The sequence below is a fragment of the Castor canadensis genome, chromosome 3, assembly GCF_047511655.1.
Source record: "Castor canadensis chromosome 3, mCasCan1.hap1v2, whole genome shotgun sequence".
Taxonomy (NCBI): domain Eukaryota; kingdom Metazoa; phylum Chordata; class Mammalia; order Rodentia; family Castoridae; genus Castor; species Castor canadensis.
In genome coordinates this window covers 91,890,782-91,914,083 of record NC_133388.1, presented here as the reverse complement: position 1 = coordinate 91,914,083, position 23,302 = coordinate 91,890,782, and the positions used below count along the sequence as shown (strand labels likewise).

The 23,302-nt window shown below is 37.8% G+C and overlaps 2 pseudogenes; one reads left to right on the top strand and one right to left on the bottom strand.

Moving 5' to 3' along the window:
• The first annotated feature begins 12,608 nt into the window (after window positions 1-12,608).
• LOC109681034 (olfactory receptor 11H6-like) lies at window positions 12,609-13,134 on the top strand (annotated as a pseudogene).
• Window positions 13,135-13,203: 69 nt separating this feature from the next.
• Window positions 13,204-22,780, bottom strand: LOC141421423 (zinc finger MYM-type protein 2-like; annotated as a pseudogene).
• Between the last annotated feature and the right edge of the window lie 522 nt (window positions 22,781-23,302).

Genomic DNA, 23,302 nt, shown 5'->3' with positions numbered 1-23,302 from the left:
GTAACATTGTTTATATTTGTATCGGGTCTATATTCCACATATGAGAGAAAACATGTAGCCTTTGGCTTTCTGGATCTGACTAACTTTGCTAAAGATGATATTCTCTTGTTCCATCCATTTACCTGCAAGTGACAAGAATTCATTCTTTTTTACAGAGGAATAAAATTCCATTTTATGTAAATACCACATTTTTTAAATCCATTCATCAGTATTGGGGCATCTTGGCTGTTTCCGCGGCTTAGCCATTCTGAATAATGCTGCAAGAAACATGATTGTTCAGGTGTCTTTATTGTAGCCTGACTTGCATTCCTTCAAGTGTATCACTAGGAGTGTATTGCTGGATCATATGGCAGTTTTATTTTTAGTTTAGTGAGAAGCCTCCATACTGTTTTCATAGCTGTACTAATTTACATTCCCACAAGCAGTGTATGAAGGTTCCCTTTTATTCACATATTCACCAACATTTGTTGCTGTGTGTGTGTTCTTGATGAGATAACTATTCTAACAGGAGTGAGGTGGAATCTTAATGTGGTTTTGATTCACATTTCCTTTATGGTCAGGGTTGTTGAGCATTTCTTCATGTGTTTTGTGGCCATTTGAACTTCTTCCTTTGAAAAAGTTTCCTTGTGTCATTGATTCTTTGGGAGTTTAGTTTTGGGGATTCCATGTATATTTTGATTATTAATCCCTTGTCAGATGTATAGCTGGAAAAGAATTTTTCCCATTCTGTGGGCTGCTTCTTCAATCTGGTGACAATTTCTTTTGTTGTGTAGAAGCTTTTCAGTTTCAAGTAGTCCCATTTGTCAATCTTTTCGCTTAGTTGCTAAGCCATTTGTAGTTCTATTTAGGAAGTCATTGATCATGCTTATTAGCTCTAGTATATTCTCTGCTCTTTGCTGTACTATCTTCAAAGTTTTGGGTCTATTTTAAAGTCCTTAATCCACTTTGAGTTGATACTTGTTCAAGGTGAAAGACATGGATCTAGTTCAGTTTTCTGCATGCAGATATTGAGTTTTCCAAGCAACATATGTTGAAGAGGCTGTGTTTTCTCCATTTTATGTTTTGGGCATCAAAAATCAGGTGGGTGTAGCTACATGGATTTATATCCTGTTCCACCTATGACCATTCATTAATTATAATAAAACTAAAATACTGGAGTTTTTGCCCCCATTTCCTGCATGGGGAGCAAGAAATGTTTCTCTTTCTCCCTACTTTTCTCTACTTTACACTGTTACACTAAGATGAATCCTTGCTAAAAAATAAAAAATATCATAATGATATTTTCTTTATGTGCTATAAGCAAAACTCCCATATTTAAGTCATCCTCTTTTCTTCTTCACAAGAGACAAGTGTTTGTGTGTGTGAATACATATACATTATTTTCAACATCTTTCTATATGGGGTCACTTTTCCCTAGAGATTTTATAATGTCAAAGAAAAATAGCAATTGACTTTGAATTGAAAATGCACATCCACATTTTATTTTGCATACCTGTCTATTTTTTCTAGTTCCTTTCCCATGGCATTTAATCACAGACATAATAGGCAGATTCATACCTGAGAGAATGGCCTGCCCATAGGAGTACTGATTAAGAAGTCACTTGTTTTAAACACAGGGACCAAATCTCCACAAAAATTGGCCTAATAGAGAGAATAGAGTCCCCACCAGTCAATTTAGATAAGGTGTTTTATATAGGCTGTACTCGATTCTTTTCTTCCAAATGAAAAACTAGAGACTACTTGCAAAGTCTCATCTACATCATCTTCTAGACATCTACCTTGATCAGACTCTTGGCAGTTACAGCAAAGTTAATTGTACAAAGGGGCAAGGTTTGTTTTTCAGTGAAATTCCTGGTATTCCATACTTTTGAGGCTAAATCTAGAAGACACACATGAGTTTGGTGTATGGTTCCTCCCAAGATATACTTCCCAGGTATGAAAAAATCATGTCATACCAGGCACCAGTGACTCACATCTGTAATCCTAGCTATTCGGGAGGTAGAGATCAGCAGGGTCACAGTTTGAGGCTAGCTCAGGCAAATAGTTCATGAGACCTAATCTCCAAATTGAACCAGAGGTGTGGCTCAAGCAATAGAGCTCCTGCTTTGCAAGTGTGAAACCTTGATTTCAAACCCCATTCCCACCAAAGAAGAAGAAGAAGAAGACAAAGAAGAAGAAGAAGAAACCATATCATGACTCTATTCTAGAGAGATAATCCTAATTTATTATGGAAGTTCTCAATAGTGATATACTTAATGAAAGATCAGAAGGAAAAAAATTCAAATAGTTTTAATTCCTAGGAAATACTGTGGTGTTAGTCATTGACTGAGGTAAGTACAGATAAGCTTGTATTCTAAAATGTTAATTTTTCTATATTTTTAAACTTAAATGAACAGCATAATTTTTGAAATAAGAGCTCATTTATGTCCAATAATCACACAAAATGCCAAACAAAAGTGAAAGTTTTTCTCTGGTTAAGTTTTATGGGCTATAAGTGTGTTATGGGAACTTGAGGCAAACTTAGCCTAACTTAAAACTTGCCTTTCAGTTTCCCACAAGAAAAAAGGGAAGAGTTTCAAATAGATAACAGAACTGAAACAAAAGACTCAGTAAACAATTACCACACACTGAGAAGTACCTGTAGGTTAAAAACATAGGATATCAAATTAGTTGTGAGGTGTACCATAAATGCATTGAAAAGAAAGGAATGCTACTTTTTTGTGATGTGTTTATACCTACATTTTTATCTAGCAAGTGAATAGCCACAGCTGGGGAAGTCACACTAATGGCTTTATCTGGTAAAAATAGATTCTATGATATAATTTCAAGCTGAGAAAAATCACACCCAGATAGCAAACCTTACCAAACCAAAGTAATGACAAGCAGGGAGAAATTCAAAATTCTTCTGAAGGATGGTGGAACATAGGTAAATGTATGAATACCAGAATCAGAATGATCTTTGGGAAGAGTAAATCATTTTTTTACTTTTAGTAAAGAAACAAAATTAACTATTTTTTTATTTGTTTATTTTTTTATTCACTTATTCACACGTGCATACATTGTTTGGGTCAGTTCTTTCTTTTCCTTACATTACTATATCTTTTCTTCATTATATTAATCATCAAAAGACCAGATCTTTAAATCTTTCATAAAATTTAACTTCTTACCTACTCAAGTTATTTTTCCACTTTCCAAAGGCTTTATGGAGTACTTTTCTCCTAACAATACCCTTAGAGAAATTTGAGTTCAGTACAAATTGTATAAGGGGACCACAAAAGCTGAGAAAAATAGACCGAATCAAAAGAAAACTCCTGGATCTAAAAGTGCTAGAATTATAGAATAGCTCAGCTTTCAGGAAAATAAAATCAGGACAGCATTTACTCACTGTAGGACTTCGTCCATGTGTTTCCATAGAGCTCTTCCCTTCAGACTGAGTCCTTAGTTGCCTATGAGAGTGCCTGGACTTCAAGTTAAATGGAGAAACCAGGAGGGCCCCCAGGCTGCCGCCAGTCACCCATGCCCAGAAGGCTTGGGAAGACATGGACAAGGTGAGCTAAGTGGTACATGGTACTTCCACAGACAACCCTGGGCCAGATCAGCATAGCCCCCTGGACAGACCGACACCCACCCGGAGAAAAAAACATAAACTGAGTAATAAGCAATAAGAAAAATAAAGACACATGGCAAAGAGGGTGGGGTGCCCTGAGTGCCAAAGAGGTGGGGAGGAGAATCCCTCCTGGAACTGTAAATAAACAAGCCAGGCCTGGCCAGAGTGGGTGGGAGCCAAGGTGTGTGCCCAGCAACCAAGAGCGGGAAAGCTTGTGAGAGTGGTGGAGAGAGGAAAACTCCACAGGAGATGGGGGAAGACCCACCTCCCACATGAGCTGTAAACAAACACTCCAGCTGGCAGGAGCAGCAGCACACGCCCAGCAATTAGGAGCAGGAAAGCTTGTAAAAGTGGCAGTGGGAGGAAAACTCCACAAGAAAGGGGGGAAGACCCACTTCCCACGTGAGCTGTAAATAAACACGCAGGCCAGAGAAAGCAGGTGCGGTGTCACCTTCACCAGTATGCTTGCAAGGGGGAAAGCTTATAGCAGAGGCTCACGCACAGGAGAACTCTGAGTAAACAATGCCTGCTGGGCCAGGTGAATGCTAAGGTCACCCCTGAGATCTGCATAAATAATGCCTCAAGCAACACAGGCTGACAGCAGTGGGCAGGCAAGCCACAGTCTCAGAAAGCCATTCACAGAACTGTCTCCAGACTTTTTTTTTCTCTCTCCCTATCTTCGATGAGAAAACAACCGAACTACACCTGCATGCTGAAAACTGAAACTGTATTGCATTTGAACTTGGGACACTTTGTGGGTTTTGTGTGTGTGTGTGTGTGTGTGTGCAGTTTTGTTCTACTTTATGCATCCCTTTTTTTTTTGATATTTTATTTTATTTTTTTTTCATTTTTCTTTTATTATTCATATGTGCATACAAGGCTTGGTTCATTTCTCCCCCCTGCCCCCACCCCCTCCCTTACCACCCACTCCACCCCCTCCCGCTCCCCCCCCTCAATACCCAGCAGAAACTATTTTGCCCTTATCTCTAATTTTGTTGTAGAGAGAGTATAAGCAATAATAGGAAGGAACAAGGGTTTTTGCTCGTTGAGATAAGGATAGCTATACAGGGAGTTGACTTACATTAATTTCCTGTGTGTGTGTGTTAACTTCTAGGTTAATTCTTTTTGATCTAACCTTTTCTCTAGTTCCTGGTCCCCTTTTCCTATTGGCCTCAGTTGCTTTAAGGTATCTGCTTCAGTTTCTCTGCATTAAGGGCAACAAATGCTAGCTAGTGTTTTAGGTGTCTTACCTATCCTCACCCCTCCCTTATGTGCTCTCGCTTTTATCATGTGCTCATAGTCCAATCCCCTTGTTGTGTTTGCCCTTGATCTAATGTCCACATATGAGGGAGAACATACGATTTTTGGTCTTTTGGGCCAGGCTAACCTCACTCAGAATGATGTTCTCCAATTCCATCCATTTACCAGTGAATGATAACATTTTGTTCTTCTTCATGGCTGCATAAAATTCCATTGTGTATAGATACAACATTTTCTTAATCCATTCGTCAGTGCTGGGGCATCTTGGCTGTTTCCATCCCTTTTGATGAGACAACTACAGAACAACATCTGAGGCACCGTCTCCAGGATTGGAGACTGAGAGGGACACCAAAATTATTAAGACTGAAACTTCATTGCATTTGAACTTGGGGTTTGTTTTTCTATTTTTCATTTTGATTTACTATATATATATATATATATATATATATATATATATATATATATATATATATATTTCTTTCATTTACTCATTTTTTATTTTTATTCTTATCTTTATTCTTTTTATTTTTTTATTTTGAATCCTCTCTCTGTCTCTTTAATGCCTGTTCAGCTTACTGTTGATTAGTACAGCAACACTCCCTGTTTATACCTTTGAAATTTTTTTGTTTGATTCCTTGTTTTGTTTTTTCCTACTTGTCTGTTTGCTTTTCCCTTTTTCTTTAACTTCTTTGCTTTCCATCCCCTCTCACCCTTCCATTCTAAATATTACCATTGTTATTATTACAAGCTAGAAAATACTTAATTGCACACAGTACAGGGACAGTAACAACACCAAGGACAATGACGGGAAGATAGAAAAAACAGGGAAACCAGTTTCCCCACAGCAAAAAATTAGTACAGGAACCAGAGGAAAATGAAGAAAACAGATACTCAGATCCAGCCTCCAACAAAATGAAGATAAACTATGCCAAAGAACCCAATGAAGCCCACAAGAATAATTTAAAAAAAGACATACTACAGGTACTCAATGAGAATTTTATAGAGATGATACTGGATATGGTCAAACAAAATGTACAGGAGACACTCAAGAAATTCCAAGACAACAAAAATACAGAATTTGAAAAAGCAAAAGAAGAAATAAAGGAAACCATAGAAGCAATGTATAAACACCAAAGTGAAACAGAGAACACGATTCATAAACAGATAAATGAACTCAGGACAAAAATAGAAAACATTAAAGAGGAAACCACCCAGGATATGGAAAACCTCAGAAAAAAGAACTAAACAGAACTGCAAAACAAAATGGAAGGCCAATCCAGCAGAATAGAACAAACAGAAGACAGAATCTCAGAACTTGAAGATGAAATGGTAATTAAAGGAAAAACCGAAGAACTATTAATTAAACAACTCAAGACCTGTGAAAAGAAAATGCAAGAACTCACTGACTCCATCAAAGACCAAACATGAGAATCATGGGCACCAAAGAAGGAGAAGAGGTGCAAGTGAAGGGAATATGTAATATATTCAACAAAATAATAACAGAAAATTTCCCAAATCTAGAGAAAGATATTCCCATACAAATGCAAGAGGCCTCCAGGACACCAAACAGACCAGATCAAAATAGAACTACCCCACGACATATCATCATTAAAACAACAAGTTCAGAAACTAGGGAAAGAATATTGAAGGCTGTAAGAGAGAAAAAACAAATAACACATAAAGGTAAACCAATCAAAATCACAGCAGACTTCTCAACAGAAACATTAAAAGCAAGAAAAGTGTGGGGTGAGATCTTCCTGGCATGGAATGAAAATAACTTCAACCCCAGGATACTCTACCCAGCAAAACTATCATTCAAAATAGATGGAGCAATAAAAATCTTCCATGATAAGCAGAAACTAAAACAATATGTGACCACAAAGCCACCACTACAAAAGATTCTTCAAGGGATTCTGCACACAGAAAGTGAAACCCAACTTAACCATGAAAAGACAGGCAGCACCAGACCACAGGAAAAGAAAAAGCAAGAAAGTAGAGAGTAACCTCAACTTAGGTACACACAACCAAACCTTCAGACAACTAAGACAACTAAATGACAGGAATCACCACATACCTATCAATACTAACGCTTAATGTTACCAGAATTAATTCATCCATCAAAAGGCACTGCTTGATGAAATGGATTAAAAAGGAAGATCCAACAATTTGTTGCTTACAGGAGACCCATCTCACCAACAGAAATAAACATAGGCTTAGGATGAAAGGCTGGAAGAAAATTTACCAAGCCAATGGCCCCTGAAAACAGGCAGAGTAGCAATACTTCTCTTTCACAAAGTAGACTTCAAACCTACATTGATCAAATGAGATAAAGAAGGACATTCCATACTAATAAAAGGGGAAACAGACCAAAAGGAAATAATTATCAACATATATGCACCCAATGTCAACACACCCAATTTCATCAAACATACCTGAAAGACCTAAAACCATATATAAACTCCAACACAGTGGTTGTGGGAGACTTTAACACCCCATTATCATCAATAGATAGGTCATCTAAACAAAAAAATCAATAAAGAAATCCAAGATCTAAAATATACAATAGATCAAATGGACCTACTTGATGTCTACAGAACATTTCATCCAACTTCTACACAATATACATTCTTCTCAGCAGCCCATGGAACCTTCTCCAAAATAGATCATATCCTAGGGCACAAAGCAAGCCTCAGCAAATATAAGAAAATAGAAATTATACCATGCATACTATCTGATCACAATGCAATAAAACTAGAACTCAACAACAAAAGTAAAGATAAAAAACATGCAAACAGTTGGAAACTGAATAACTCATTACTTAATGAACAATGGGTCATTGATAAAATAAAAGAGGAAATTAAAAAGTTCCTGGAAGTCAATGAAAATGAAAACACAATCTACCAGAACCTATGGGACACAGCAAAGGTAGTCCTGAGAGGAAAGTTTACAGCCATGAGTGCATATATTAAAAAGACTGAAAGATCCCAAATCAATGACCTAATGATACATCTCAAATTCCTACAAAAACAAGAACAAGCTAATCCCAAAACAAATAGGAGAGAAATAATAAAAATAAGCACTGAAATCAATGAAATAGAAACCAAAAAAACCATACAAAGAATTAATGAAACAAAAAGTTGGTTCTTTGAAAAAATGAACAAGATTGACAGACCCCTGGCAAACCTGACTAAAATGAGGAGTGAAAAAACCCAAAATAGTAGAATCAGGAATGCAAAAGTGGAGATAACAACAAACACCATGGAAGTCCAGGAAATCATCAGAGACTGCTTCTAGAACCTATATTCAATAAATTTAAAAATCTTAAAGAAATGGTCAGATTTCTAGATACATATGATCATCCAAAACTGAGCCAAGAGGAAATTACTCACCTGAATAGATCTATATCACAAAATGAAAGTGAAGCAGCAATCAAGAGTCTCCCCAGAAAGAAAAGTCCAGGACCTGATGGATTCTCTGCTGAATTCTATCAGACCTTTAAAGAAGAACTGATACCAACCCTCCTTAAATTGATCCACAAAATAGAAAGGGAAGGAAAACTGCCAAACACATTTTATGAAGCCACTATTACACTTATCCCAAAACCAGGCAAAGACACCTCCAAAAAGGAAAACTATAGGCCTATCTCCTTAATGAACATTGATGCAAAAATCCTCAACAAAATAATGGCAAACCGAATTCAACAACACATCAAAAAGATTATTCACCACGACCAAGTAGGCTTCATCCCAGGTATGCAGGGGTGATTCAACATACGAAAATCAATAAATGTAATAAACCACATTAACAGAAGCAAAGACAAAAACCACTTGATCATCTCAATAAATGCAGAAAAAGCCTTTGATAAGATCCAACACCATTTCATGATAAAAGCTCTAAGAAAACTAGGAATAGAAGGAAAGTACCTCAACATTATAAAAGATATATATGACAAACCTACAGCCAGCATTATACTTAATGTAGAAAAACTGAAACCATTCCCTCTAAAATCAGGAACTAGACAAGGATGGCCACTATCTCCACTCCTATTCAACATAGTACTGGAATTCCTAGCCAGAGCAATTAAGAAAGAAGAAGGAATAAAAGGAATACAAATAGGTAAAGAAACTGTCAAAATATCTCTATTTGCAGATGACCTGATCCTATACCTTAAAGACCCCAAAAGCTCTACTCAGAAGTTCATAGACACCATCAATAGCTACAGCAATGTAGCAGGATATAAAATCAACATAGAAAAATCATTAGCATTTCTATACACTAATAATGAACAAACTGAAAAAGAATATACGAAAACAATTCCATTTACAATAGCCTCAAAAAAAATCAAATACCTAGGTGTAAACCTAACAAAAGATGTGAATGACCTGTGCAAGGAAAACTATAAACCTTCTGAAGAAAGAGATTGAGGAAGACTATAGAAAGTGGAGAGATCTCCCATGCTCATGGATTGGTAGAATCAACATAGTAAAAATGTCTATACTCCCAAAAGTAATCTACATGTTTAATGCAATTCCCATCAAAATTCCAATGACATTCATTAAAGAGATTGAAAAATCTACCATTAAATTTATATGGAAACACAAGAGGCCACGAATAGCCAAGGCAATACTCAGTCAAAAGAACAATGCTGGAGGTATCACAATACCTGACTTCAAACTATATTACAAAGCAATAACAATAAAAACAGAATGGCACTGGCACAAAAACAGACATGAAGACCAGTGGAACAGAATAGAGGACCCAGATATGAAGCCACACAACTATAACCAACTTGTCTTTCACAAAGGCGCTAAAAATATATGATGGAGAAAAAGCAGCCTCTTCAACAAAAACTGCTGGGAAAACTGGTTAGCAGTCTGAAAAAAACTGAAACTAGATCCATGTATATCACCCTATACCAATATTAACTCAAAATGGATCAAGGATCTTAATATCAGACCACAAACTCTAAAGTTGATACAGGAAAGAGTAGGAAATACTCTGGAGTTAGTAAGTATAGGTAAGAATTTTCTGGAACCCCAGCAGCACAACAGCTAAGAGATAGCATAGATAAATGGGATTTCATAAAACTAAAAAGCTTCTGCTCATCAAAAGAAATGGTCTCTAAACTGAAGAGAACACCCACAGAGTGGGAGAAAATATTTGTCAGCTACTCATCAGACAAAGGACTGATAACCAGAATATACACAGAACTCAAAAAACTAAATTCTCCCAAAACCAATGAACCAATATAGAAATGGGCAAGTGAACCAAACAGAACTTTCTCAAAAGAAGAAATTCAAATGACCAAAAAACACATGAAAAAATGCTCACTATCTCTAGCAATAAAGGAAATGCAAATTAAAACCACACTAAGATTCCACCTCACCCCTGTTAGAATAGCCATCATTAGCAACACCACCAACAACAGGTGTTGGCGAGGATGCTGGGAAAAAGGAACCCTCTTACACTGTTGGTGGGAATGTAAATTAGTACAACCATCTGGAAAAAAATTTGGAGGCTACTTAAAAAGCTAAACATTGATCTACCATTTGATCCAGCAATACCACTCTTGGGGATATACCCAAAAGACTGTGACACAGGTTACTCCAGAGGCACCTGCACACCCATGTTTATTGCAGCACTATTCACAATAACCAAGTTATGGAAACAGCCAAGATGCCCCACTACTGACGAATGGATTAAGAAAATGTGGTATCTATACACAATGGAATCTTATGCAGCCATGAAGACGAACAAAATATTATCATTTGCTGGTAAATGGAGAGAATTGGAGAACATCATTCTGAGTGAGGTTAGCCTGGCCCAAAAGACCAAAAATCATATGTTCTCCCTTATATGCGGACATTAGATCAAGGGCAAACACAACAAGGGGATTGGACTTTGATCACAAGATAAAAGCGAGAGCACACAAGGGAGATATGAGAATAGGTAAGACACCTCAATGCAGAGAAACTAAAGCAGATACCTTAAAAGCAACTGAGGCCAATAGGAAAAGGGGACCAGGAAGTAGAGAAAAGGTTAGATCAAAAAGAATTAACCTAGAAGGTAACACACACACACAGGAAATTAATGTGAGTCAACTCCCTGTATAGCTATCCTTATCTCAATAGCAAAAACCCTTGTTCCTTCCTATTATTGCTTATACTCTCTCTACAACAAAATGAGAGATAAGGGCAAAATAGTTTCTGCCCCATATTGAGGGGGTGGGGGGGGAGAGGGAGGGGGTGGAGTGGGTGGTAAGGGAGGGGGTGGGGGCAGGGGGGAGAAATGACCCAAGCCTTGTATGCACATATGAATAATAAAAAAATAAAAATTAAAAAAAAAGAAATATAATAAAATATGTTAAGTGGGAAAAAAAAAAAGAGAGTGCCTGCACTCCACAGGACATCAGGAAGTTCTTAGCAATTTGAGCAGCCCCTTGCTGCTGTTCCCAGTTGTCTTCTAATTACTTTCATGTGTCTTCTCAGTCTTCTCATGGGGCATGCTGAGGTCCTTTCCTTTTTCTCTGTGAGAAATTGAAAAGGAAAATACCTTAATAAAATCCAAGCAGACTGGTGTTGTGTGTGTTTTTGAGTTAGGCTGAGTTGGTCTCAAGTTCCCAGATAGAGTGACTAAAGTCATTCTTGTATCCCAGGCCTGAGGGTTTCATGAGACAAGACTTTCAGTGCCAAAATTTTGACTGTACCAGGCAAATAAGTTTGGCTACTCCAATATTATACCTTAGTGGTCCATATCTCTTCCTTCTGCCATGCCCTTGCTTTCCTCTGCCCTCACTTCCCAGATTCAAGGTTCAAGACAATGGCTGTTATGTGAAATTCTTAGGGCTTCCAGGTAGAAAGTTACTTGAATTAAGATTCAATTGGGGCAAAAATAAAGATTGGTTCATTTAATAAGCAATTACAAACCATATGTTGCCTACAGGATAATGTATTAGATACTGAAAAAGAGGGACTGGTGATACAGCTCGGTGATACAGTGCTTGCCTAGCATGCATGAAGCACTTAGTTTGATCCCAAATACCACAAAAAAAGATTAACACATCACTAATATTCTCACAGGTTTACTGACTATATGAAAATTAAGATATGAAAAAGCAAAATAAAAAGTGAAATTTTTTGGTATAGAAAAATTTGTAGTATTTACAGTTACCTCTCAGTTCTTCTTCTTTAAAGTAATGATTTGCATCTTTAGTATTCAGTAAATATCTCAGCATGCCTATGCAGTGGCCTGCACTGCTAGACACATAATATAAGGGTGGAAACTTCCACAACTTCTCCTTCATGCAAGTCTATACCAGTAAAGAAATAGAAAAGTGACCAAACAGGCATAGTTTAATAAGCTTATGAATATATACATTGAATGTTAGCAAAGAACAAAGAATTAGTACATAATTGTGGAGGCCAGCAACACTTCATGAAGGAGGTAATTGATAAACAGAGTAAATTGCAAGAACAGTTAGCCAGGTCAAACAAAAGCTAAATAAATAGGTCAAAGGGGAAAAAAGAGAAAGGAAAGGGTATCAAAAGGATGAACACGAGACAGGAGGAAAAGGAAAGAATAAACAGTGTCACTTGGTAAAAATGCAGCTTTTCTTCTCATACTGGGGCATAAGATTTGAGGGGAGATAGATGAAAAGATCAAAAATGGTTTTGTTATGCTCAGTTGTTGGGGTCTGGTCTCTTAGTGGTAATGTCTCATCTAAAAACAACTCACAGACTAAATGTACATCTCTGGAGTGGGGCCCTCTTCTGGGTCTGTAAATGAATTCATTCTTCTGGCTTCCCCCTGCAGCAGACAGACTTGGACGGTCCTGTTTGTGTTTTTTTCCATCATCTACCTCCTGACTCTCATAGGAAATGGAGTGATTGCCTGGGCTGTGTGCTGGGACCAGCACCTCCACACCCCATGGACATCTTGCTGGGGAATTTTGCCTTCCTGGAGATCTGGTATGTCAATTCCACTGTCCCAAACTCACTGATCAACTTTCTCTCAAAGACCAAGGCCATCTCTTTCACTTGTTGCTTCTTCCAGTTGTATTTTTTTTCTTTTCCATGGGCTTCACTGAGTGCTTCTTTCTCTCCGCAGTGGCTTTTGATTGATACTTTGCCATCTGTCATATTCTGCATTATGCCATATTTATGACTGGATAGCATTGTTTCAACCTAATGATTTCCTGTTGAGTGCATGGCTTTCTCTGATACCCAGTGCCTGTTATTCTTATCTTTCAACTGTCATTTGTGTCCTAATGTAATTGAACACTTTGTATGTTACTCAGGCTCATTGCTGACCATTTCATGTGTCCTGCCTCTGTGACCAAGCTCACTAGTTACACCTTAAGCTTCCTCATTATTCTCCTTAGCTTCCTTTTCATCCTCATCTCCTGGGATCTGGTTCTACTTGCAGTTCTGTGGTTGCCTCAGTATTCAGTCAGCATAAGCCCTTTTCTACATGTGCGTCCCACTTGGCTGTGGTGCTGCTGCTGCTATTCTTTTTTCTTTGTCTTTCTTTTTTTTTTGAGAAAAGGAGACTAAGTTTTAAAAAGGGGAACAAAAAAGTTTTCACCTGTATAGATTCACATTACAGCAAACCAATAATGACAGCATTATCTTGTCTATTTTTGGTACAGAAGATGGTACCTCTCTACATAATCTTGTAAGGCTTCAGTAATTAAAGTGTAAAACAATTCCCTCCTCCAACAAAACAAAAATCTCATGCTGTGAGATCTTTACTATGGAAAACGTTTCAAGTTTGCTCTTCTGTTTTGGGTTTTGTAGCAGTGTACCCACACTGGGTATTACTATGTATAAATAATCTGTGAGTGAAAGTTGCCATTATTCTATGTGGTGGTTTTGGGATACTTAAATATATTCAAATCCTTTTTTATTATTTATTCGATCAGGTATAAATGAGAATGTGCCATGTATAATATTTTTCTTGTAGTAAGAAGCATCTATGTTTCACAACTCTACTGTTACAAAGCTTCCTTAAGCGGCAGGGGCGGGGGGTGCTTTTACTGAGTTCGTGACCAGATTGTTGTAGAGGGGTAGCACTACTAAAAGTTTAGAATTTTCAATGTCATTCACATTTATCAAAAATAAATTATAAAGTAATAGCCTATGGTTTTTGTTGTCTTTAATTATAAACATCTTTTACTAGCAGGACCCATACAAGCATATTTTCCAAAATGTTTTAGTCCAGTGAGTGAGATATGTACCAGATGTGGCTATCTGTGGAACTAGAGCATTCTTGTTGCAAATAACAAACATCTACTCGCTGATTAAGTTTCCATGGACTTTTGGATAAGTAGCATTCAAACATTTTCGTAGGATATATAGAAGGACTGCTTGTTTTCAATTTGTTCAAATACTGGCTCATCATCTTCATAGCTTTCTTTTTCCAGTAGTAATTTTATCTTCATTGTCTGTTCCACATAACAAAGACACTTGGTGTCAATGACATGGTTTGTTTACATGCCTACACACAGTGCTAAAGGAAGTCGAAGTGTTGTTACAAAATAGTTAATGTTAAGTAGAACAGGGTATTCAAAAGTGCTACTAGAGAGTGTGATTCTAATTGTTTTACACTCCAGAGATAGTCTTCTTCAACTCGAGAGGATATCAACCCATTTAGAAGTATGTTTGGTTGCCAACTTCAAAGTATTTTATTCAATTCTTGCCCAAGCATATGGTATCCAGGATCAATAAGAATGTTGTCCTTTCGATTACCTCCATAGAAGTACTTCTGTAATTCAAGGCAGAAACAATAGATGCTGTCAACTGCATAATTCTTTCCAGCCACTCAAACTTAATGCTAAAGTTCATGACCTTGTTCTACACAATGCTGACTCCACACTTCAATCCTCTACTGTATAGTCTCAGGAATAAGTAAATGAAAAATGCTGTGTGGAAAGTTATAGAAAAGTTTTAAATTTGTTTAAAAGTCATTGGCAGCAAGTCCAGGAGGAATGTAAAATAACATAGCTTGGTGTGACCTGAGTGAAATAGCAATTCTCTTGCTTTGATAAATATTCACTGGTTGCCTCCTCTGTTGAACACCATGCTTAACAATGGGTTATGAATATAACTATGAAAACATAATTCAGACACAATATTTTCCCTCAAATGATAGTCTTGGGGAGAATACAATGAAGTAAGAAAGTAGCTAATGTAAAATGCAATGAAGCTTCTAATTTATATGTATATTACACAAATTGCCACAAGAACACAAAAACATAAACAAGTAATTTTCCCTGGATTGAGTTGTGAGGGATTATTGCTAAACATTGGTGGTGGAGAGAGAGGAAAACCTTGTATCTCTATTCAATTTCTAGCTTGATTTTTTTTTCAGTCTTATCATGATAACTTTGAAAGGATATAGTATTTTAAATGAGAAGGTCTTGATAGGAACTCAATTCTTCTAATAATCCCTATTGAGTTTAGCATATCACATAATTTCATCTATAAAATTGGAATAGTAATTCCTCCCAACAGAACATGATGAGTGAAATATTGATGAAATAATGAATATTAATGTTCCTAAAACAATCCCTAGTATGTAGAAAGTGCTTAATGAATGTTACTTCAATGAGTGGTGAATAGTTCTGTTTTCACATTCCTTATCAAAATCAAAGGAAATCTCAGACACCCCTCTCCCATGACAGTCACCTATTACTTTTAGCAAAATACTTTTACAACAGATCTCCATCTCAACTACCATAGGACATACAGAAGATTGTTCCTATGCTTCCACCCAAAATACCATGTTTGGTTTGATTCAATCTGGTTTTGGTTTCTGTTTCGTTTGGTGTTGGTTTTGCAGGGGGAGGTTGTGTGTATATGCATAGTCTTCTACAGAATCAATGCTCAGTATGGGTTTTATGTAATCCTCATGACACCTGAAGACACGGCAAGAAGTATACAAGTATAAATGGTTTCAATTTCCAGACTGTCAGCTTAAATATGTACATTTGCATAAAGGTGCTTTTTTCTAAGAACACTTGTGGTTAAGTTTAAAATACTCTTATTTTACACATACTCTTTAAAAGTTGTTCTTTTCCCATTTCAAATATAAAATTTACCTTTCAACCATTCTGACCTGGACATTTTGTTGCTCATACCTATAACTTCTAGCTGGTGCACTAAATAAATAATTTGACATACTGATAGCTATACTATGAAAGTGAGTTTTGTTTTTTGGGGTTTTTTTTTGTAGTACTGGAGCTTGAACTCAGGACCTCCACCTTGAGCCACTCCACCGGCCCTATTTTTGTGAAAGATTTTTTGAGATAGGGTCTCATGAACTATTTGCCTGGGTTAGCTTTAAACTACAATCCTCCTAATCTCTACCTCCCGAGTAGCTAGGATTACAGGCATGAGCCACCGGCACCCAGCTGAAAGTTAGTTTAACATTCAGATAATAAGTCTTTTTGTAAGAGATGGTTTATAATTACTTCAATACAAGTACAGGAGTGAATCATATTTTGAGATATCCCAATAAGAAGAGCTTGAGGCAAAGACTTGCATAGAGGCAATTTATCAGGAAGTGGTTTGGGGCCAGACACAGTGACTCATGTCTATAATCCCAGCTTCTTGGGAAGCAGAGTGGAGAGGATTGTGGTTTGAGGCCAGCCTGTTGCAAAAAGTTAGCAAGACCCCCCCCCCCATCTCAACAACTAAATTAGATGGTGGTATGCACCGGTCATCCCAACTATATGACAGGCATAAAGAGTAGGACTGTTTCAACCCCAGGCAAAAATGAAAGATCCTCTCTGAAAAATAACCAAAGCTGAAAAGGGCTTTGGGTGTGTGGCTCAAGTGGTAGAGTACTTGCCTAGCAAGCATGAAGCCAAGTACTGTTAATGGAGCTGGTCTGTAATCAGAAGATCCTGGTTTGTGCTCCAAATGGAAAAATCCAAGCAGAGCACATGGATGGGGTGAGGTAGGGTGGCTTCATGAGAAAAGGGGAATCACCTGTTCTGCCAGGTAAGGAAAGGGAAGAAGAAGGCACAGTGGATACAGGTAGAGTCTACAAACGGAGAGAGAGCATGCCTTTCTTTTTCAGGTGCCTTTAAAACCTACACTACCCCATGGGAGGGCAGGCCCAGAGGTTCCCACCCAATAATGAGTGAGTGGAGAGGAGCATGAGCAGTTCCTAGCCAGGTGAGGGTGGTCTGGCCCATCCCCAGGCAACCTACATGAGCCCCAAACTTTCCTACTTCTAGTCTGCCTCAAACTCCCCCTGAAAGGCAATATTCCAAGAACTTCTTCTTTTGGGGGGATTGCTGAAGGGGGACAATCCATCTTCAGTATCGACTTTCAAGCTGACAAGGGGAAGCAGACCCTACCTAAAGAAGGAAATTGTGTCTCCTATCTCTTTCCCATGGGGCTCATTTGGACACAAGGTGTCTGAATTATTGTGCAGCATAGTTAAGGTTTCTCGTGGAGATCTTGGTTGTTCTTGGAGATCTCATTCATTTGTAGAGCTCAATAGGCTTGTTGCTTCATGATTTGGGTCCTAAAGGCTTTTATTATTTTATTTTAGTCTGATTTAGAAAGCATGACCTGAGCATTTAACATTGATAGGAGCATCAGAAGGGGCCCTGTCAGGTGTGGCAGGAAGGACAAGTAATTTTGAAACATGACAGGGAGTCTTATGGTTATTTTGCCTATAGGTGTTTATACCTGTAGCTATTTTTAACCCTTAGATGGCCCTCTATTTGGACTTGAGTTAAAGGCTGACTGCCTTAGGGGCCAGGTGTACCAGGGCCAGGTGTTAGTCCAATTAGAGAGTAAACATCAATGAGTCAGTCCTGTACAGAGAGGAGGCTCACAGCGTCTCTAAGCAGAAGTTAGATACCATTGAAAGTTACATTGCCTTTGTTTAAATAGAAGGCCTTGGCCAAAGACACAAGTTTGCCTGTTGCCAGAAGCCTAGAAGTCTTACTATTAAAGCACATGCATAAGAGCCCCCTCCCTTTTTAAAAACTATCTTAGCTTTGGTTACTTTCAGAGGTCTGGCATAATTGACTCCATCTGGATCTGGAGAAGTCCCCCATTTGTGCATTCCTTTTGAACTGTACAGGTGGCTGAATGCCACTTGTTGATATGTTGGGGGATGTCAACCACTTGGGGGTCATGTCCTCTTAAACTGTCCCTCTGAACAGTCAACTCTGAAGATTTTGCCAATTTGGCAGTTCTGTCCCTTGATGCGGGAGTGCTCCTGCAGAAAGTCAGATTGTATCTCACGAAGGAGGGAGATTCAAACAGATCAGAAGTCAGTGCCGATGCAACATTTTTGGCCAAATGAAGTAACAGAGATCTATAAAAAGTGGCTCTTTGGCTGGGCCTAATTAATCTAATTGCTTGTTCCATAGGGAATGTACTGACACCTTTATATTGCTATAAAGTGTTAGCAGGTAACAGTTACAAAGTTGTTACAAGGAAAATACAAAATGACTCCAATACTTAAGAAAGTTTATCCTGGTTGACAGATAAGCCCTTGTCAGGGTCATTTTTCATGGGCTTGCATGTGAATGTTGAAGGATCAGGACTATAAAGACAAAACTCAAAGTAACCATGGTTAATTCCAATTTAAACCTTGAATTTTGGTTAGGTAAAGTAACAAGTTTGGGGTTGTCAGCACTGTCAATACAGTACTGACAGATAAAAATCCTACATTTTTCAATTTCCCTGTTAAGGGAAGGCAGTGTTAGTAATTTCAAATAGCCCCTGTTTTCATGCTTTTATATTATATATATATATATATATATATATATATATATAAAATTTAGTTAATGTCTGACAGACAGATGTCAGAACTAAATGGTGGAACTTTTAGCATATGTCATAAAGAGCAGAAATATCAAAGACCTTATTAGAAAATACCTTAGATAAAAGAACTATAGCTGTTTACATGCACACACTTTTAACTCTATAAATGACTTTATGACATATAGATACACATATAAGTCACTAGGAGTATTAGGACCATTTAAAAGAATTTTTACTTAGTTTAAACTTAGTTTTCTTGGTGTTATTAGAAAAATACCTTAGGTGTTTCATTTCTGATAAGAGACTAATTTAAGCAGGATGTAAAGAGTAGTAAAAAATCTTAAATGGGCTATTAAGAGAACTGGTCATCTTATTTTTGGTTAGCAGGATCGAAGTATCTCCCAACACTTAAGGATCCAGCCAAGTGGGGAATCCATTAGAGCTGAGTGGACTAACCCCATGTCAGCCAGTGGAGAAAGAGGGGGAAATGGGAAGGGGAAATTTACCCTTATGAGAGAGAAAAAATAAGAGAACTTCCAGATCCTTGGAGCATCCCCTGTGTCTCTAGGAAGCCTCAACCTGTTTCCATCACACGTCTGTGAAACAAGTGAGTAGTAGGGCACCCTGGATTTTTAGTCATCCATTCCCCTAAGGGTCAATCACTCCACCCCTACATGAGGGTTTTTTTAGATTGGATGCCAATCCTGAATGTTGACCCAACCACCAAAACATCAGAACTATTATGCACTGGGCAAAGAGTCTGATACCAAAGCAACATGTAAAATGAAAAAATATGTAGCAACACAGTCTGTTGATTAGATAAGGGGGTAAACATAAAGTTAGGAGACCCAATGACTGAGAGCCATGGCTTAGATGTTTTTAAGAGATTTACATTCTAGACTGCTGATGTTAACTAACAGAATGACTTGGGACACATAGTAGGGTTGCTGTTGACCTGCATGTAGCCCCTGGAACCCAAAAATAACAGGCTTGGTTTGGGGAGTTAATGACATGCATAATTTGGTATTTTAGGATTAATTACCTTACTGTGCACTCTTGAAAACTTAAGATTTTATCATTACATCTGGAAGGTCAGCTTTTGTTTGGTTTTGGTAAAATTTTGTATCAGCATACAGCACCAAAATGTCTTGATAGTTATTTTGATAAAATAGAAACCCATTTTAAATTTTAACCTTAGAAAACTTTTGGGCAAATTTTAAATTATAAACTTAAAGAACTAAATTTGTATGTTGAAATAACTTTTATAAAAACCCAAATTTAGATAGCCCTGTTTTAAATAAAACTCTTAGTAACCTTATACTTTAAAAGACTTAGGAAGAAAATTAAATTATACCATCTTTTAATGATCACATTCTATGAAGACACATGTGACACCAAACTTAATTATAAAAGAGTTAAATGTAAATTACACTCATGGTAGAATGAAACAGATTGAGATTATTGTTTGTAAAATTTTTTTAATCCTAGGCAGAGATTGGGATTAGAATTTTAGATAACTTTTGAGACACTTGTGCACATTAACTTTTTTTTCATAGTAAAACATTTATTTTCTTTCTTTTTGTCTTTCTTTTTTTATTGTTTTATTATTCATATGTGCATACAATGCTTGGGTCATTTCTCCCCCCTGCCCCCACCCCCTCCCTTACCACCCACTCTGCCCACTCCCTCTCCCCCCCACCCCCTCAATACGGGGCAGAAACTATTTTACCCTTATCTCTAATTTTGTTAAAGAGAGAATATAAGCAATAATAGGAAGGAACAAGGGTTTTTGCTAGTTGAGATAAGGATAGCTATACAGGGAGTTGACTCACATTACTTTCCTGTGAATGTGTGTTACCTTCTAGGTTAATTCTTTTTGATCTAACCTTTTCTCTAGTTCCTGGTCCCCTTCTCCTATTGGCCTCAGTTGCTTTTAAGGTATCTGCTTTAGTTTCTCTGCGTTGAGGGCAACAAATGCTAACTAATTTTTTAGGTGTCTTACCTATCCTCACACCTCCCTTGTGTGCTCACGCTTTTATCATGTGTGCACATTAACTTTATAAAAGTATCTTAAGAACCATCCTAAAGACATCTAAACACACACATAGACACAGAGCTGTTATGACCTAAGCAGGGCAATAAATATAAGTGCACATAATGAGCTCAAAAAAGTAAAATTTAAGTGACCATAATTGGTAGGAGACAAAAACATATACAAAAAGCATGCATAATGACAGAAAAAGCAATCATATTAATTTAGACTTTACTCTTACTAAACAAGCCATTTTTGTCAATACCTTTAGTAGATTAGTCAGCTAGATTCCTAAGTAGCTCACAACAGATCTTTAACATACTGTATTCTTAGTTTAATCCTTAACAGATTAATGCAGTAAAAACAACATGCATAGAAATTATATTAATCTAGAGAATTTTAACCACAAATTCCGTCATAATTATCCCAGAGTAAGGCATTTAACATCCCATGAGTTTCCTATTCCTAGAGAGTGGCAAGATGGAGCTGGACACATGGTGGCACTTCCTGTGACCACAAGGTCTGTCCAAAGACCTTGTCTTTGTCTTTCTCAAATGGAAGACAAAGACATGTTACATGCAACATACAGACTCAGAATAGCAGACTGTTACAGGAGAACTAGACATGTCCCCCTGAGAGACAGGTGTCCATGAGCTAGGCATGCTGATGAAATGACCAGATAAATTGAAGCAAGCTAAGGTGGGATTTTAAAAGTTTTCTTATTGGACAGTTTACTCCAAGTGTTTATAATTAGATTCTGGATTTTCTTATAAATGGGCTTTGTCATTACCTAGAAAGCCAAGAATCTAAACCCTGCAGAACTCAGCCATTTATGGATCTATAGTTTGGAAAGGACCTTAAACAAGTTTAGAATTTGACATAGTACTTTGAGCTATAGAGAGCAAAGTTTTATTAATTTAAAAACAAGAATAATTAATTGTTAAAAATAAAATCTTTAATTAAATTTCCTATTAAATAACCACATATAAAAGCACATTTCCTTTAACTTCTTGACTGTAAGCCTAATTTTATCAGCAGAGAACAGTTAAAGTTAGAATGTTTTTAAAGGTTTATTGTATACTGTATTTTAGAGTAGTAATTATGATGGAAGTATTAATTAGCACTATGTTTTAGTGTAAAAAGATAACATTGTATTAATAAAGTTTTCCCTTTTAATTTTGCTTTTAGTGAAAATGAGTTTTAAATAAATTACAATGTTTTGTTTTCTTATTATAGATATACTTTATGGATGAATAATGTTAAATCCTTAATTAAATGACATTGTTTTTAAATTTAGAAAACATGCATAAAAGAATTTAAATGCATTTAACATTTAAGAACAGCAACAATTAGCATCACAGCTGCACAGATGTAACCTATATGTTAATTTAGATTTTACCTTTAAATGGAATTTTGAATCTTTGGCTAAGATAGGCAGATAGGTGGGTAAGAGAGTGGGCCAGAGAAAAAAAGAGAAGGTTGTAGGTAGGAAAAAGGCATTTTGGTTAGGCATGGGACCTTGCTCACCAGAGGTGCCACCTCATCCACCTTGTCCCCAGTGCCCCAAGTTCCCCTGGCTTCCCTTCTAGCGATGGAGCTGCCATGCCTTTGCATTTCCTCTATCAGCCAGTTCAAGCACTGGGAGCCATTCAGCTGGAAGCTGTTAGACAGAGGTTTGCAGCCTATGCAGGGCCCCGAGCATATACGCAGATGCTGCAGCGCCCTTCGTATGCTGTAGGAGTGGCTGAACTATTTCAGCAGGTACGCTGCCACTTCTTCAGTCACAGTCACTGTGCTTTAATGCCATGCTCCGCAGCTGGCTAAGCAGGGCTTCCAGCCTACCCACGCTGAGAAGCAGGGAGAGGCCTGCGCCACAGGTAGGCCCGAAGGGAGGGATTGGAGGATCACACCCAGTGGCTGTGGGTTCAGAGGCCCTGCCGCATTGTGCTGGACATGGTGGGGCAGGGGTTTGCACAACAGCAGTGGTATGTGTTTTGGGGGTCCTGAGCGGTGGCCCACTCCAGCCCTCCAGAAGCGGAACATCAGAAGGCCTGGCCTCCTGAGGCTGGACTTCTGGGTCTCCAGAGACATGACCTCAGGGGACAGGACTTTTGTCCAACTGAGGGGCGGATGGCCTAAAACATGTGCATGGCTGTCCACATAGCTGTCTCAACCAGCCATTTGGCAAACTGTGAAAGGACATCATAAACCACAAGCGTGGTTACTTTGAGTGGCCAGCTGAAACCATGCACAGGTATTGTAGCAAACTGCAGGCATAGGTTCCTCAAGTGGCTGACCAGAAGGTGACATGCCATGTGTATCTGCCCCAAGGGGTGTCTCAGGAAGCCATGTGTGAACACCCATCCCCAGGTGCCAGCGGCAGCTGGGAAGCTGTACTTGGGATAGGGCAGCAAGGCTCCATACCCTTTAGTGCTATTGTGTTCCCTATAATATCATATTTAATGTTTTTATCCATTCTCGGTACAGGTCTAGGTTAGAAATGAATTTTCAGAACAAAAGAAAGTTCTCAATGACTAGAATTATAATTCTGTAGCTTAAAATGCTTACATTAAAACAGTTAACTATCAAAACACCTCTCACTAATATTATAGA